At 42.1% G+C, this 14,622-nt stretch overlaps 2 protein-coding genes across 7 annotated transcripts in view; one reads left to right on the top strand and one right to left on the bottom strand.

Annotated features, from left to right (window-relative positions):
• Myo9a (myosin IXA) overlaps positions 1-14,622 on the bottom strand; it is a 232,981-nt gene that overhangs the window by 202,975 nt on the left and 15,384 nt on the right. For 3 of the 6 annotated variants that reach the window (XM_052762726.1, XM_052762763.1, XM_052762771.1), the window contains exon 1: positions 6,377-6,801. The exons of 1 other annotated variant lie outside the window; for it this stretch is intronic. The gene's annotated coding sequence lies outside the window, so the exon portion shown is untranslated. Of the gene's footprint in view, positions 1-6,376; positions 6,803-14,622 lie in introns of those variants that run through there. 2 more of the 6 variants (XM_052762746.1, XM_052762755.1) reach the window with 1 other exon arrangement.
• The window catches only part of Senp8 (SUMO peptidase family member, NEDD8 specific), a 12,753-nt gene continuing 5,168 nt past the window's right edge, over positions 7,038-14,622 (top strand). Inside the window, exon 1 of the mRNA XM_052762785.1 lies at positions 7,038-7,166. The gene's annotated coding sequence lies outside the window, so the exon portion shown is untranslated. The remainder of the gene's footprint in view (positions 7,167-14,622) is intronic.

Genomic DNA, 14,622 nt, shown 5'->3' with positions numbered 1-14,622 from the left:
GTAGGAGACACAACATCAGTAAGGCTACCAGCACTTCCTAAAATAATGTATGGGTTGGGGCAGTATATGGTGATTATGGGACATTATGATTAATCACATATGATGATTAATGGGGACATTCATGATGTATTCAAATTATGTTGAACTTTACCCTTCAATATTCAAAATTTCTTTGTGGATTACACTTAATAAAACAAACATAAAAAAAATATATTTTTAATTTACAATGTTTTTATCAGAATGTTATAATTTCATGGGAAGTTTACAGTATTTAAATGCAAGCCTATAATTCTAACACTAGACAGACAAAACCAGGATTGTTGTGATTTCGAGGCTAGCTTGCATTACACAGTTAAACCCTGTCTCTAAATAAGTAAATAAATAAATAAAAATAGGCTGGCAAAATGGGCTCCTTTGCTGCCAAACCTGATAACCTGAGTTCTAACCCCCAGGAACCTACATGGTAGAAGAAAAGAAATGACTCCTTCAAGTTGTCCTCTGACCTATACAAGGCCCATGTGCACCCACAGGCATGCATACACACAATAAATAAATAAAATCTCCAATCTAAATGCCTATGTTACTATATAGCACTTATACATCCCCTTTACCAAAGAAAGTAAGACCTAGAAAGGAAAACAGACAAATAATTAGGTGACTTCCACAGAGAGCTGTCACAGACAAATCACATTCACTTTAATCCAGGAGTTAAAGGAAAGCTTCCTGGAAAAGATATACCCAAACTGAATCCTGAAGGTCAGATAGGAACTAGCCAAGCAAGGAAAGGGTTGAAAGGAAGCAGAACATGAAGACAAGGAAACTAAATTCAGTAAAAATGCATTAAAGAATTGAAAGGAGACAGTAAAGGAAGAAAAGCTTGGGCTGCTGAGGTAGAAGAATGGGTACATGTTCAAGGCTAGCCTGGATGGGGTACAATGTAGGACCATCTCAAAAACAAACAATCCCAGCACTCAGGAAGCAGAGGCAGGCAGATCTCTGTGACTTCAAGGCCACCCTGATATACATAACAAATTACAGGACAGCCAGAGCTACACAATAAGACCCTGTCTCAAACAAACAAAGCTAGAGAAGACATGAGGTATGATTTGTCATAAAGCTTAAACTTTATCCTGAAAGCAACGAGAAAGCACTGAGGATCTTTCCACTGGAAAGGGAAATTAAATGTTCATTTGTATCATGTCAATGACATTGCGTTCCAAGCTTACAATCCCAGTTGTAGAAACTAGCCTGCATACCACTCCATACTTTTAACCTCGATTCTGCCCCACACACATATATACACATATTACACAACCAATATGGATGGCCAGGCACGATCACTCAGTGCTAACTAGCAGCCACTGGGAAGAAGAAAAAGGAGAAAAAAGTAATCAAAAGAACTGAACCAAAGAAATTGTTTCAGGAGCATTCAAATCAGAAAGTCCTAGAATGCAAAGTAGCTAGTTAGCTCAAGATCTGAAGATTAAAAGACAGTAGTCACTGGGCGGTGGTGTCACAGACCTTTAATCCCAGTACCTGGGAGGCAAAGACAGGTGGATCTCTGTGAGTTCAAAGGCAGCCTGGTCTACAGATGGGAGTTCCAGGAAGCCAGGGCTACACACAGAGAAACTCTATCTTGAAGAACCAAAAATAAAATAAGACAGCAGCCAGGAAGCAAGGTGTTGACATGGTAATGACATGGTAGTTACAAAAGGCAGAAATGAGGAATAAATGGAAACTCTAAGACAAAAGAGGAAAAGATGGAGAGAGAGATTAATAAGCAAAAACTAATAATAAAGCAGCAACTAAACTAATGTAAAACCTACATCCTGGGTGTGGCTCAGTGGTAGAGTGATTCCCTGGCATATACAAGGCCCTGGGTTCTATTCACAGCACTGACATAAATTAAAGTGAAACCTGTCTTCTCCTGTTTCCAACTTAATAGGTTCCTTTCCTTCTTGAAGTCAACTTGTTTCATTTTTCCTAGGCTCTCTTCTATATGTCCATGTTTGTTTTCCAAAAGCACTCCTTAACTACTTAAGGTAACCTGAGTCTCTTCCTTGCAACTAAATGAGCCTAAGAGTATTTCAGAACACTGATTTTGGCATCAGTGCAAAGAATGTACAAGAAAGTATGGTGAAACAAACAGCAGAAGACAGAAAGCAAGAAGATCATTTGGAAAGCATCACAGAAGCCTAAAAGGCATTTGAGTTTATTTAAAAGAGAATACAGGAGAAAAGGAACAAGAAAGATGTGAAATATCATGATAAAGAAGATGCAAGACATAATGACAAACTGGATATTGGCAGTATGACTGAGTAGAGTAAAAGATGATTTTCATGGGTTCCTGAAAACTTCATGAGAACAGAGGGGTGCCATTAATCAAGATAAGAAATCAAGATAAATTGAGTAGCAGTTTCTGTCTGCTCTGTTCCTGGGGAAGAGAGGCAGAGAAGGTTCTGTTTTATTTTTGGAGTACTTATGAAATGTGAGACCATGTGGAGGTCTATTACCAAGTGATTTACAGAGGTGTAAAGCAAAGACAAGAGTTCTAGACAGCCTCTGCTGATGTAGGAATCAATACATTAAATTGATGCGCTTTTGTTGGTTAGGGAGTATGTTTTGTTGTTTTGAGGTTTATTTGTTTCTTTTTTGAGACGGAGTCTTTCTACTTAGCCTGGCTGGCCCTGAATTACTGGCAATTTTGCTTCAGCCTCCCAAGTAAAAGAACTACAGGCACCATGCTTGACTCAAGTTGATAGATTTTTAAAATATTTGAAAAGTCTGTTTTACTTCAAACTGTTAATATTCTTTAAAAAACTTAATCATTCAAATGAAAAAAACCTTAATATTCTTGGCCAACTTATTCTCAAACTTCCTGTACCTCTCTGAAACTATTAAAGATTGAACCAGAGGATGCAAGTTCAAACCCCAGCACCAACATCAGGCAGCTTATAACTGCCTATAACTCAAGTTTCAGGGGAGTTGATGCCTTCTTCTGGCCCCCACTGACACTGGCAGACACATACACACACGATTAAAATTAAAACAAGTAAATAAAGACTGAATAAATATCTACGTAATTCCAAATGATGAGAAAAGATGGGGCTTATATTACTAATTTCTACTTTAGTTATATTGCTTTTAAAACATATAAGTTTAGCTGAGCATAATGGTGCACATTAGCAGTTCCAGCTACCTAATTAAGTAGCTGAGGCAAGGAGATCAACCGAGCCCAGGATTTCAAGACACATCAACAGCCATGTACAATGCAGCGAAAGCACCATCAAATTAAAAAAACAAAACAAAAACCATGAATTTATACCATCTCCTCATAAACTGTATACCACTAAATTAATTGAAGAGAAAAACTGTTTAAAAGTTATACATTAGCCCTTGTGTGGTAGCACCTCTAATCTGAGGGCTTCGTATGCTCAAGAGTTTGAGAGACCAGCCTAGACTACATAGAGAATTCTAGCCTACAAAGAAAAAACGCTATCTCACAAAAATAATAACTAGACTGGAGACACAGCTCAATTGATAAAGTGTCTGCCTAGCATACACAAAGTCCTGGTTCAGTCTCCAATACTGCATTAAAGAGATATGGTAGCACATTTATGCAATCTCAGCATTCCAGAGGTAGAGTTAAGAGTTCAAGGCCAGCCTGGGCTACATGAGTTTTATGGTCAGCCTGAGGGGCATTACAAAAAGTAATTATAATGGGGCTGGAAAGATTGCTGAGAGGATAAGAGTTCATTCTGTTCTTGTAGACGACCCTAGTAAGGTTCCCAGCACCTATGTCCACTTGCTCTAACTGCCTCTAACTCCAGTTTCAGGGGGTTCTGACACACTCTTCTGGCTCCACCCACTTACATGCACATAAGCACACAGACACATTCTCTAAGAAATAAAAATAAATCTTTAAAATAGTAATAGTAGTAGTAAAAATAACACATTAGATTGTAATTTTCACTATTAAAACTTTTGAAAAGAACATAATCTAGGCATTTATGTGCTTTAAATATTGTTTCTGCCTGGACTCTTTTCCCTTATCTATATACCTTTGCCTCCAAAATTTACTACTAACACAAAAGCAGATGTTATGAATTTCAGTCACAAATTCAGCTACCTAATAGCGGTTTATTTAACATATCACAACTGAACCTATTCCTCTATCATGAAATAAAAATATTCATCATGTAGCTCCCCCCATATAAGGGAAAAAGATTAGCAAGATACCTAGAATTCTGTCCTCTCTGCATCCTCTTCCCTCAAATCACCAATACCCAATTCAGAACCATTATCACCTTGCTGACAGATTCCTGGCTTTAGCTTTATTCTACTCTTAATCTGCTCTAAAGTGACTTTTAAAAATGAAAATCTGAACATTTTGGTCCCTCACTTCAAATCTTTCAACAATTTATCTGATAAATATAATTGCCATCAAAACCAGTCACACAGTTGTAGCTCGGAGTCGATGAGAACATTACTTTAGGTACACTTCTCTGTATAGGTTCAATACAAAAACAAACCATCAGATTTTTTTTCAAATCATGAAAATCAATTATACACAACAGCTGATACATTTAAAATAAAGCATTCAGGAATTTTTGAAAAAGGACTGAAAATAAATCCAAGTCTATCAAAATGGAATACTATCCAGCCAATAAATGAGGCTCCTCCATGCATACTATTGCTGAATGATCTCCAGGACTTAGCAGTATTATATGAAAAGGGAACCACTTGTGTGTATTTGTGTATCATAAGACTGTAAGTAGATTTAAGCTCGTAAATGCTGGAGATATCACCCCATACCAGTTACAGAAGCTGAAAAATAGAAAGTGAGTGGCTGGAAACTAGAGAAATCGAAACTTTTTTTAAAACTATATTATTCTTCTGAACCTTTTGACTTTTAAACTGTGTCTCATTAGTACCTACAATGTCAATTGATTCCCCCCCATATTACACACACACACACACACACACACACACACACACACACACACACACACGATGAAAAAATAAAACTTTTTAAGTCTAACTACAAAGATCTTATTATCCCTCACCCTTACATCAACATTAAAATTACACACTTAACACTTAATTTAACATTACATTTCCTTCTTGACATCTCAGGAGTACAACTTCATTTTATTCAACATTCTACTACTGAGAAGGCCATTAGTAATGACTTCAACACTGAATGACATTTATACTTGCTCCTTGGAGAAGACAGCAGCACCGGTTGGTAAAAATTACTAAAACGACATTAGTCTTCAGGGATTAAGAACAGCTATAAATCCTGTTTTCCTAACAAGTTCAAAAACAGTACATCCAAAACTCCTCTAGCTAAAACCTATATATCTGTATAAATCTACAAAGAGGTGAGATAAATACTATATGGAGACTTGCTTATCATCCTTGGTGTAATGCAACTTAATCCTTACAGAAGCCCCTAAAGCGTCAGACTTGTGCTGGTTCTTTCGTTCTACTAAAGAGACAAGATGAGGGGCAAGCTGCTCGACCTTGTAATGGCACACATACCCTCCCTCTCTGGGCTTCCACACTCTTCTCTCTCTTTCCCTTTCAGCAGCCAGCCCAAAAGCTCCAAACATGGATCTCAGTCTGATCCTTTAAAATCCAACGGAGTGAATACACTGGACTAAGTAAATAACCTCTTCAAGTTTTCCTGGAAATTTCTTTTCAACCAAAGAAAGGATCCCGATTGGGTAGAAAACAGGTAACAAGGTTTGCTTAAGGAGTGGTCTTCTAGAGAAGGTACACCACCAGGGCATGAGGGAGATCCAGGACTATGCTGGTGAGCTGAGCTGACCCAAGACCTACTAAGTAAGAGCATCATGACATTGGGGCTATCTGAAAGCTTGTATGGGTAAGGGGAAAAGCTGGCCAACTTGGCTGGAAGTAAGCTCCGAGAGGGTCCCTAGGAAGGCTGGAGTAGCGATGATTCGTAGGAGAACCAAAGATCGGGGACGTTGCAATGGGTTAGGAAGTACTAGTGGCCGTGGCTCCGGGACTGGGATCCGTTCAGACGTAACGGAGTCTAGAGGCTACAGTCAAGAGTCCTAAGAGAGTCTAAAGGGGCAGGAGGAGGAGGGGGGCCAGTGACAAGAATCACCGCGGCCGCTGGTGAACAGAATGGTGTCTGGTCAATGAAAGGTAGGAGGCGGGTAGAGTCTAGAGGGGGATTCGGACCGCATTCGGGCGTTCGCCAGGCTTTAGAGAGGCAGAGCCGCTGGCGGGGCGTCTCCGCTGGGGCGGGGCGGGGCAGCCCGCCGGGAGCCAAAGAGCCGAGCGGGAGACGTGGGCCGGGCCAGGCCGGGCGGCAGGGCCGCTGGGCGGCTGGGGCGGGTCTTACCTCGGGCTGTGCCGCGGTGGCCACCACAGCCCCTTCCTCTTCTGCAGCAGCCGCTTCCCACCCCCGGTTTCCAGGGTCAGGCCAGAGAAAAACAGCAGAGGCTGAGGCCGCCAGGGGTCGGACGGTTCCGCGAGGGTGGGCCCAGCCGCCTCAGGGTCCGAGCGAGCAGCGTCCGCGCATCCCCCGCCCTGTCACAGAGACTCCGCCCGGCCTGGGCAGGCACATCCCCCGCCGCACCCCGCCTAGAGAGCACGCGTTGGAACGGCCGCCTCAACCGCGGTCTCCGCTCCTGCCCGTGGGACCGGTATCTCCGCCGCAGTCCCTCGCCGTCCTGCCAGGACTTTCCGTCAGCCACCGCCAACTGCCTCCGCGTCCCCAGTCCGCTTGGGCCTGCGCGCCCGCGCCCCCGACCCCGCTCACGCGGCCCCGCCCCGCGCGACTCTCCGGCAGCAGACGAGCAGGCGCGCGCGCACTCACCTCCCACGCCCCCTGCTGCCAAGCCCCGGACGGCCCCGCCCGGCCCCGCCTCCGCACGTGACGCCACCGGGGCGTGGGACCTGCGCTTGCGCGGGCACGCCCCGTTTCCTCCTCCCCCGAGTGGCCCCGCCTCCCCCTTTCCTTCCTCACTTTACGGCCGTGCTGAGACATCTTCGTTAGAGTCTCTCCGCTTCTAGATAGAAATGTCGTAAGGTTGGAGAGGCAAACTCTGAGTTTGCGACCTTAGGTCTCACTTTCCGGCCAGTACAGAGATCCCTGAAGGCTGGTTGGGTTGGTGAGGCCTGAGGAATAGGTAAGAAGCCTCCTCCCTACTTGGGTTTGTCTCAGTTTGTGGAAACAGTGGATCGCTTTGCGGTCCACGCAGACTCTAGCCCCTTCCCCTTTCTGCGGCTGGATTCTCAGCGCCGCCCCTTTCCACACACGCACGCCCCTCCCCCCACTTGTCCCCGCCCCCGAGTCCAAGTATTTCTTTCCATTCATTCCACAGACTTTTCACTGAGTTGCTTCTCTACTGTAAGCCCCAGAATATCAGAAGGAATGAAATAATCTCAGTTTCTCGAAGCTCTGTGATATAGGAAACAAAGAATCCTCAATCGTAAACACAGTAAAATAACACGGGATGATCTGAACACAAACGGGGGCGGTCCGTGATTGCAGGGGAGGACTTTTCCCAAATGACTTTCAGGCCTGTTGAGAACTTGTGTTAGAACCTCTAACTGGTCAGAAAAAATGAGAGAAGTACCATGGCCGTGAGATTGGCAGTACAAAAAAGCATGTGACGGCGACCTAGAAGAGCAAAAAGTAAGAGGATCGCCATATATACCTAGTATAAACCGCACAGGTAGACTTCCGATTAAAACAACCAGGCTAGGTGGCGAGTTTAAGACCAGCCGGAGTAAATAGCAAAATCTTAATCACAAAAAAAAAAAAAAGAAAGAAAGAAAAAACTAACTAGAACGAGTGAGGGAAATGAAGAACCAGATGTAGGTGCAAAGACTGTCTTAAAAGATGGCAGACTCCCCGAGTTGGCTGGCCTGTAATCCCAGCTCTTGAAAGAATAAGAATAAGGCAGTTGGGTCGTCAAATGGGAAGCCAGTCTAAGCCAATTTAAAAAAAAAAAAAAAAGACAGATGTGGTGGAACGCGCCTTTTATCCTTACATTTGGGAACAGGCAGGCCAGCCTGGTCTGCATAAGTAGTTTCAGGCTAGCGGGGATACACAGTGGAAACCCTGTCTCAAAAACGAGAGTAGTTTAGCTGATTTAATAGAACAAGCGCTAGGCTCTGGGTCGGTCTTTACTGGGGGTGAAGGTTTGACATGGAACCTGAAAGTAAATGATAGAAGGGTAGAGAATAGCAGTAGAGCACGAGCAGTAGAATCCCCTGGAATGCTTTTTTTTTTTTTTTTTTAAGTAAAACTAATGCTATTCCCCCCCCACCTTAAACTAATGCTCACTGGGTGACTAACAATAAGGGTAAAGTAGTGATGAGAACTGGGAACAGACAAGAAGTTGAGGGAGTTGATTTTGCAACCTTAAAGTTGGAATCTTCTGACAAAGAGCTGAAGATAAGATGAGGAGCTTGAGCAGAATATTGAATGAATTAAATAACTGCTCTAAGCACGGAGTGAAGGGAAGTCGCGGCTGCCTTTCCAGTCAACACTGTTCCACGGGAGGGGGAGGGGAAGGCAGGAGGTTTGCACTTAGTGCTTTGTGCATGCTAGGCAGTGCTCCACCACTGAACTGCATCCCCAGCCCTCTTTCTGCTCTTTGCTTTTGGTTTTTGTAACAAGGCAGGCGTATCTTGAAACTGTCCTGTAGCCTAGTCAGGCCTTAAACTTTCAGATCCTCCCTGCATCGGCCACCAGTTCTGCTTCCCATCCCCAAACCTAATTAGATCCACTTCAGTTACTGCCCCTTCCTTTTCCTGGCAACCAGGTTTTGTAAGCTATGTCCAGTCTTTTGTTTTGTTTTTCAAGACAGGGTTTCTTTATGTGGCCTTGGTGGTCCTAGAACTAACTGTAGACCAGGCACAGATCTGCCTGCATCTGCCTCCCAAGTGTTGGGATTAAAGGCATGGACCACCACCACCCCGTGCTCTGTCCAGTCTTAGAGCTCAAGAACCGTCCACATTTTTAGCCACTCCCCCCAGACATTCCTGTACACTCTGCCTTGACAATTCTAAGTGTCTTGTTCATTTACTAATCATTGAAGTTAAGAACAAGATATAAAGATGTTTAAAACACAGCCCTCTTAGAATTACAGAGGATTGGGGTAAACAGACTTTTAAACAAAGAATAATTAACTTGACAGTCAAAAAAGAGCTGTAGGAGGTAAAGCCCAAGAAAGCATGGCTGCTGTATATTAACTAGGGTTAATCAAAAAAAACCTGTCTGTCTGCCTCCAGATAAGAGTGATGTCTGATACGGCTACAGCATAGTATAAAGTCTAGGGGTGGGGGAAAGATGAAGATGATAAAACGTGTGAACACATTAGGAAGAGCCTTGAATTCCATGTTACAGGACTTAAGCTAGCTACTTTAAGCAATTTATAAATATAAATGGCAAAAGCTCTTAACCTCTTCCAATCTAGATTCCGGGGTTGGGGATTTAGCTCAGTGGTAGAGGAAAGGTCCTGGGTTTAGTCCTTATCGCTGGGAAAAAAAAAAAAAAAAGACAAAATAACAATCTAGGTTCCTTTGGCAGTTTGGTCTGTCAGCTTGATCTCAGAAAATTCATTTAAATGTATACAGTAAAATGCATAGAAATAAGAAACCAATATTAAGTATTTAAACACCTTAAAATATGTAGTGTAATTACAGATGTACTTCTTTATGCATTAAGTAGCATGTAGCAACAAGCCTAATTATATAATGTCAAAGGAGTAATGAGTATAAATTATATTGAGATACCTGCAACGACTTTAATATGATATAAAATTATCAGATTTTTAGTGACAAAGACAGACTGTTAATGCTAAAATGATTGCCTACAATTATTGAATAAAATACTAACTTTGAGCCAGAATTAATTGAAAATGAAGGTACATTTTTTTTCCCAGTCCAAGGTCTTAGAACCCTTAAATTTTAATCACATCCTGTTCTATGGATCCCCAGCTTCAGAATAACCCAGTGTAATAGTTTTAAGCAAGAATATGGCACATCAGATCCATGTTTGGGAAAGATGATAGGTTAGGGTGAGGATAGGGAAGTGGTTACTTTTCTATTCCTTCTTTACCCCTGGGGCAACAACTAATCCAATAATAACCCACTGTTCCCTAATAGCCAGAACCTTCATTGGCAGTAAGCTTGTGGATACATATACATGTAATTGCAATTCTAGAAAATTTTTCTGGAAGGCAAATTGGAGCTATTGTTGGAAAATATTATACTAAGCTGTAACTTCTTCATCTGGAAGATAGTGAGATGTTAAAGTTTTGTAAGAATATGGTTGTAGTTCTATTTGAAAAAAATTAATGCAGAATAATGCCTCAGTTAATTATAAAAAAGAGAAGGTAGAGTTGGGAGTGGTGGCAAAGGCTTTTAATCCTAGCACTTAGGAGGCAAAGGTAGTTAGACCTTCATGAGTTCAAGGCCAGCCTGATCTACAAAGCAGGTTCAAGACCACCAGGGCTATACATCAAGACCCTGTCTGGGGGTGGTAGGGTAGAAATGAAATGACTAGCTAATTAATTTTAAAAAATTGCATTGCCTCTCAAGGCTCAAGAAGGTATTGAAGTCTATACTTCCAGCACTTGAGAGAGTTAAGCTGGAGGATCCTAGAGAGCTTGAGACCTGGGCCACATAGTGAGACTCTGTCAAAAGAAACAGAGACAGGAAGACGAACAGAAGGAAAGAAGCAAAACTAGATTGGAAAAAAGTATATCCCCAGTTTGGAGATTGACTTGTACTTTGTATGGTCAAGAGGTTAAGTTCAGCGGTTAGTATTGTTAGTACTTCTATGAAGTAATGACTTAGCCACATGCTCAGAGATATTAATAACAGCTTTCCGATCAGATTTCATCTATACATGGGTGTAGTTCATTTTGGACTTGAAGTCAAGACACCTGTTGGTCATCTGCAGCCATACCACCTTCCACAAACCAGATCTTATCTGATCTCAGAAGCTAAGCAGGGTCTAACCTTGTTAGTAGTAAGATGGGAGAACACTTCTCTTCTTGCCAATCCTTTCAACACCTAAGGTGAGTAAAACTCATTAACAGAAAGAGCCTCAAGGTGCAGATAACCTATCTCCTTCAGACACCAGTCAGTACTGGACAGTGTACCAAATGACTGCTAAAATCCCAGTTAGTGTCCAAATTATGTGCTTATCAAGTATAGTCAAATTATGAATGTTCGATTTCAGTATGGCTAATCACAGTGAGTAAAGTTTCTTAACTTCCAGAGCCAGGTTCTCTGAGAAGCCTTCTTCAGCATAACTAGCCTGGATTGACTCTGTCTATCACAGAGTTGCAGAAGCCATCTGCGTGGTGATGTGGTTCAACACAGACTAAAAACTCAAGCTCTATAGAGTGTGAGGTTTGGCTCTCTGTCCCTTTTTGAGGTGAGGGATGGGAACAAGACCATCTGACAACAGAAATAACACTAAAAACTAATGAAGTTTTTTAAGAATTTTATTACATCAGAAAACTTCCACAAGGTCCTTCCTATGACTTCCAATTAAATGGCTACTTCTCTCATAATTATCTGTTATAAAGGTACTACATCATACTCTGAACACCAAGAACCCCTCAATTGTCTCAATTAGAGCTATTATCTTGGGTATCTGTAGTATAGGTTCAAAACTCTTAGTCCTACCCTCTCTGGTAGCCAATGAGTAAAACCCTCTCACAGTGCTCTGATAAACTCAGTTCTTCCAAAAGAGAGGCTTGGGAACCTCTAGCCTTAGCTCATTTTCTCACTAGTATTTTTGTTTGTTTGTTTTTGTTTTGTTTGTTTGTTTTGAGACAGGGTTTCTCTGTGTAGCTTTGGAGCATGTCCTGGAACTTGCTCTGTAGACCAGGCTGGCCTCAAACTCATAAAGATCCACCTGCCTCTGCCTCCCGAGTGCTGGGATTAAAGGCATGCACCACCACCGCCCAAAACCGCTCTTATCAGCTCTTAGCTACTGCTCTGACCGCTTGGGCTTTTAACTCTGCATTTGGCTCTGTGTTTCTTATTTAATAAGACCGTTACATCTACAATCTAGGACTGGAGAGATGGCTCAGTGGTTAAGAGCACTGGCTGCTCTTCCAAAGGACCTGGGTTCAATTCCCAGTGCCCACATGGCAGCTCACAATTATCTGTAACTCCAGTTCCAGGGGACCTAAAACCCATGGCAAAACACTAATGCATAGAAAATTAATAAAATAAATAAATTGAATTCCTGATACTCTTGCCTCTACATCCCACACATTAACATTTAAAGACAAATTGCTAAAGCAGAAAGTTCTAGATATCATGGCTAGTTTTTATTTTGTTTTGTTTTTCAAGACAATGTTTCTCTGTGTAACAGCCCTAGCTGTTCTGGAACTCACTGTGTAGACCAGGCTGGCCTTGAACCTAGAGATCCACCTCCCTCGACTCCTGAATGCTGGGACTAAAGGCGTGTGCCACCACTACCTAGCTTTTTCTGGGGTTTGTGTTTGTTTGTGGGTTTTTGTTTGTTTGGTTTGGTTTTGGTTTTTTGTGGGGGTTTTGATTCTTCCCCTGTTTTTTAAACCCATTCTCTTCAGCAATGAAAACTGAGAGCCTTCCAGTGTTTTTTGTTTTTTTTTCTATTATCAGCTTGATACAGTATAAATTCTTATCCTAATAGTGAAGTGTTTTATTGAGGCTTGCCCAGTAATTGAGTAAAACCAAAACTTATTATAAGCCACAGTCATACTAGGGTCCCCCCTGCCATATAGCCTACCTGGTTCTGTGGGTTGCACTCTGATTGTTCTTTGCTTTATATCTAGAATCCACTTTGATGAGTGAGTTCATACCATGTTTGTCCTTTTGGGTTTGGGTTACCTCACTCAGGATGATATTTTCTAGTTCCATCCATTTGCCTGCAAATTTGATGCTGTCATTGTTTTTCTCTGCTGAGTAGTACTCCGTTGTGTATATGTACCACATTTTCTTAATCCATTCTTCAGTTGACGGGCATCTAGGTTGTTTCCAGGTTCTGCCTATTACGAATAGTGCTGCTATGAACATAGTTGAGCATGTATCTTTGTGGTATGATTGAGCATTCCTTGGGTATATGCCCAAGAGTGGTATGGCTGGGTCTTGAGGTAGATCGATTCCCTTTTTTTTTTTTTTTTTTTTTTTTTTTTGATTTTTCGAGACAGGGTTTCTCTGTGTATCTTTGCGCCTTTCCTGGAACTCACTCTGTAGTCCAGGCTGGCCTCGAACTCACAAAATTCTGCCTGGCTCTGCCTCCCTAGTGCTAGGATTAAAGGCGTGTGCCTCCACCGTCCGGCTGATTCCCAGTTTTCTGAGAAACCAGCCATACTGATTTCCACAGTGGTTGTACAAGTTTGCATTCCCACCAACAGTGGAGGAGTGTTCCCTTTGCTCCACATTCTCTCCAACCTAAACTGTCATTAGTGTTTTTTATCTTAGCCATTCTGACAGGTGTAAGGTGGTATCTCAGAGTCATTTTTTTTCTAAGATTTATTTATTTATTATGTATACAGTGTTCTGCCTGCATGTATACTTGCATGCCAGAAGAGGGCATCAGATTTCATTACAGATGGCTGTGAGCCACCATGTGGGTGCTGGGAATTGAACTCAGGACCTCTGGAAGAGCAGCCAGTGCTCTTAACCACTGAGCTATCTCTCCAGTCCATAAGTTTACATTTCTTTTTTATTTTTTTTATTTTATTTTTTTCCGAGACAGGGTTTCTCTGTGTAGTTTTCGTTCCTGTCCTGAATCTCACTCTGTAGACCAGGCTGGCCTCAAACTCACAGAGATCTGCCTAGCTCTGCCTCCCGAGTGCTAGGATTAAAGGCGTGCGCCACCACCGTCCGGCAGAACTTAATATTTTATGTTTAGTTTTTTTTTTCCAGTTGAAATGTTTTTAAAGTATTGGGGGGCTAATGAGTCACCATGAACACAGGCTAGAAATGAACTCATGATCCTTCTGCCTGTGAATCCTCAGTGCTAGAACTGTAGGCATATGCTGCCACACCCAGCAGCTGCAGAACTTATTTTTAATCATTTGCAGTCCAATTTTATTTTCTTCATCACCCTTACAGACCAGTTTACATTGTCAAGCTGAGTAAGAATGTCATCTTGGGCTGGGGAGATAGCTCAGTAAAGCACCTGCCACAGAAACACAGATACCTGAGTTCAAATCCCCAGTGCCAATGTAAAACAGCAGGCATGGCTGTGCACAGTGTAATCTAGCACTTGGTAAAAGTCAAGAGATCTCTAGTTTTTGCTAGCCAGTCAATTTAGACAAGTCAGTGACCTCTAGGTTCAGTGAGAGATCCAATCCCAATAATAGGTGGCAAGCCATTGAGGAAAACACCCCAACATTGACCTCTGCCCTCTATCCACACACATACATATGTGCGCATACATACGTAGACAGGAACAGCACACATACATTCATTTATACCACATACAAAAAAAATTCTTACTGCTAATCTTACTGTCTTAAATGTAAAACTGTTCTTGTATTAATTTTGCATATTCCAAGAGGCCTGTAGCTTGATAAAAAGGCTATATAAAATTAATTTAAGCCGGGCGGTGGAGGCTCA

The sequence above is a fragment of the Peromyscus californicus genome, unplaced genomic scaffold (genome assembly GCF_007827085.1).
Source record: "Peromyscus californicus insignis strain IS unplaced genomic scaffold, ASM782708v3 Scaffold_11__1_contigs__length_118956290, whole genome shotgun sequence".
NCBI classification, from domain to species: domain Eukaryota; kingdom Metazoa; phylum Chordata; class Mammalia; order Rodentia; family Cricetidae; genus Peromyscus; species Peromyscus californicus.
Note: the sequence above shows the minus strand (reverse complement) of the source record. Positions and strands in the feature narration are given on the sequence as shown.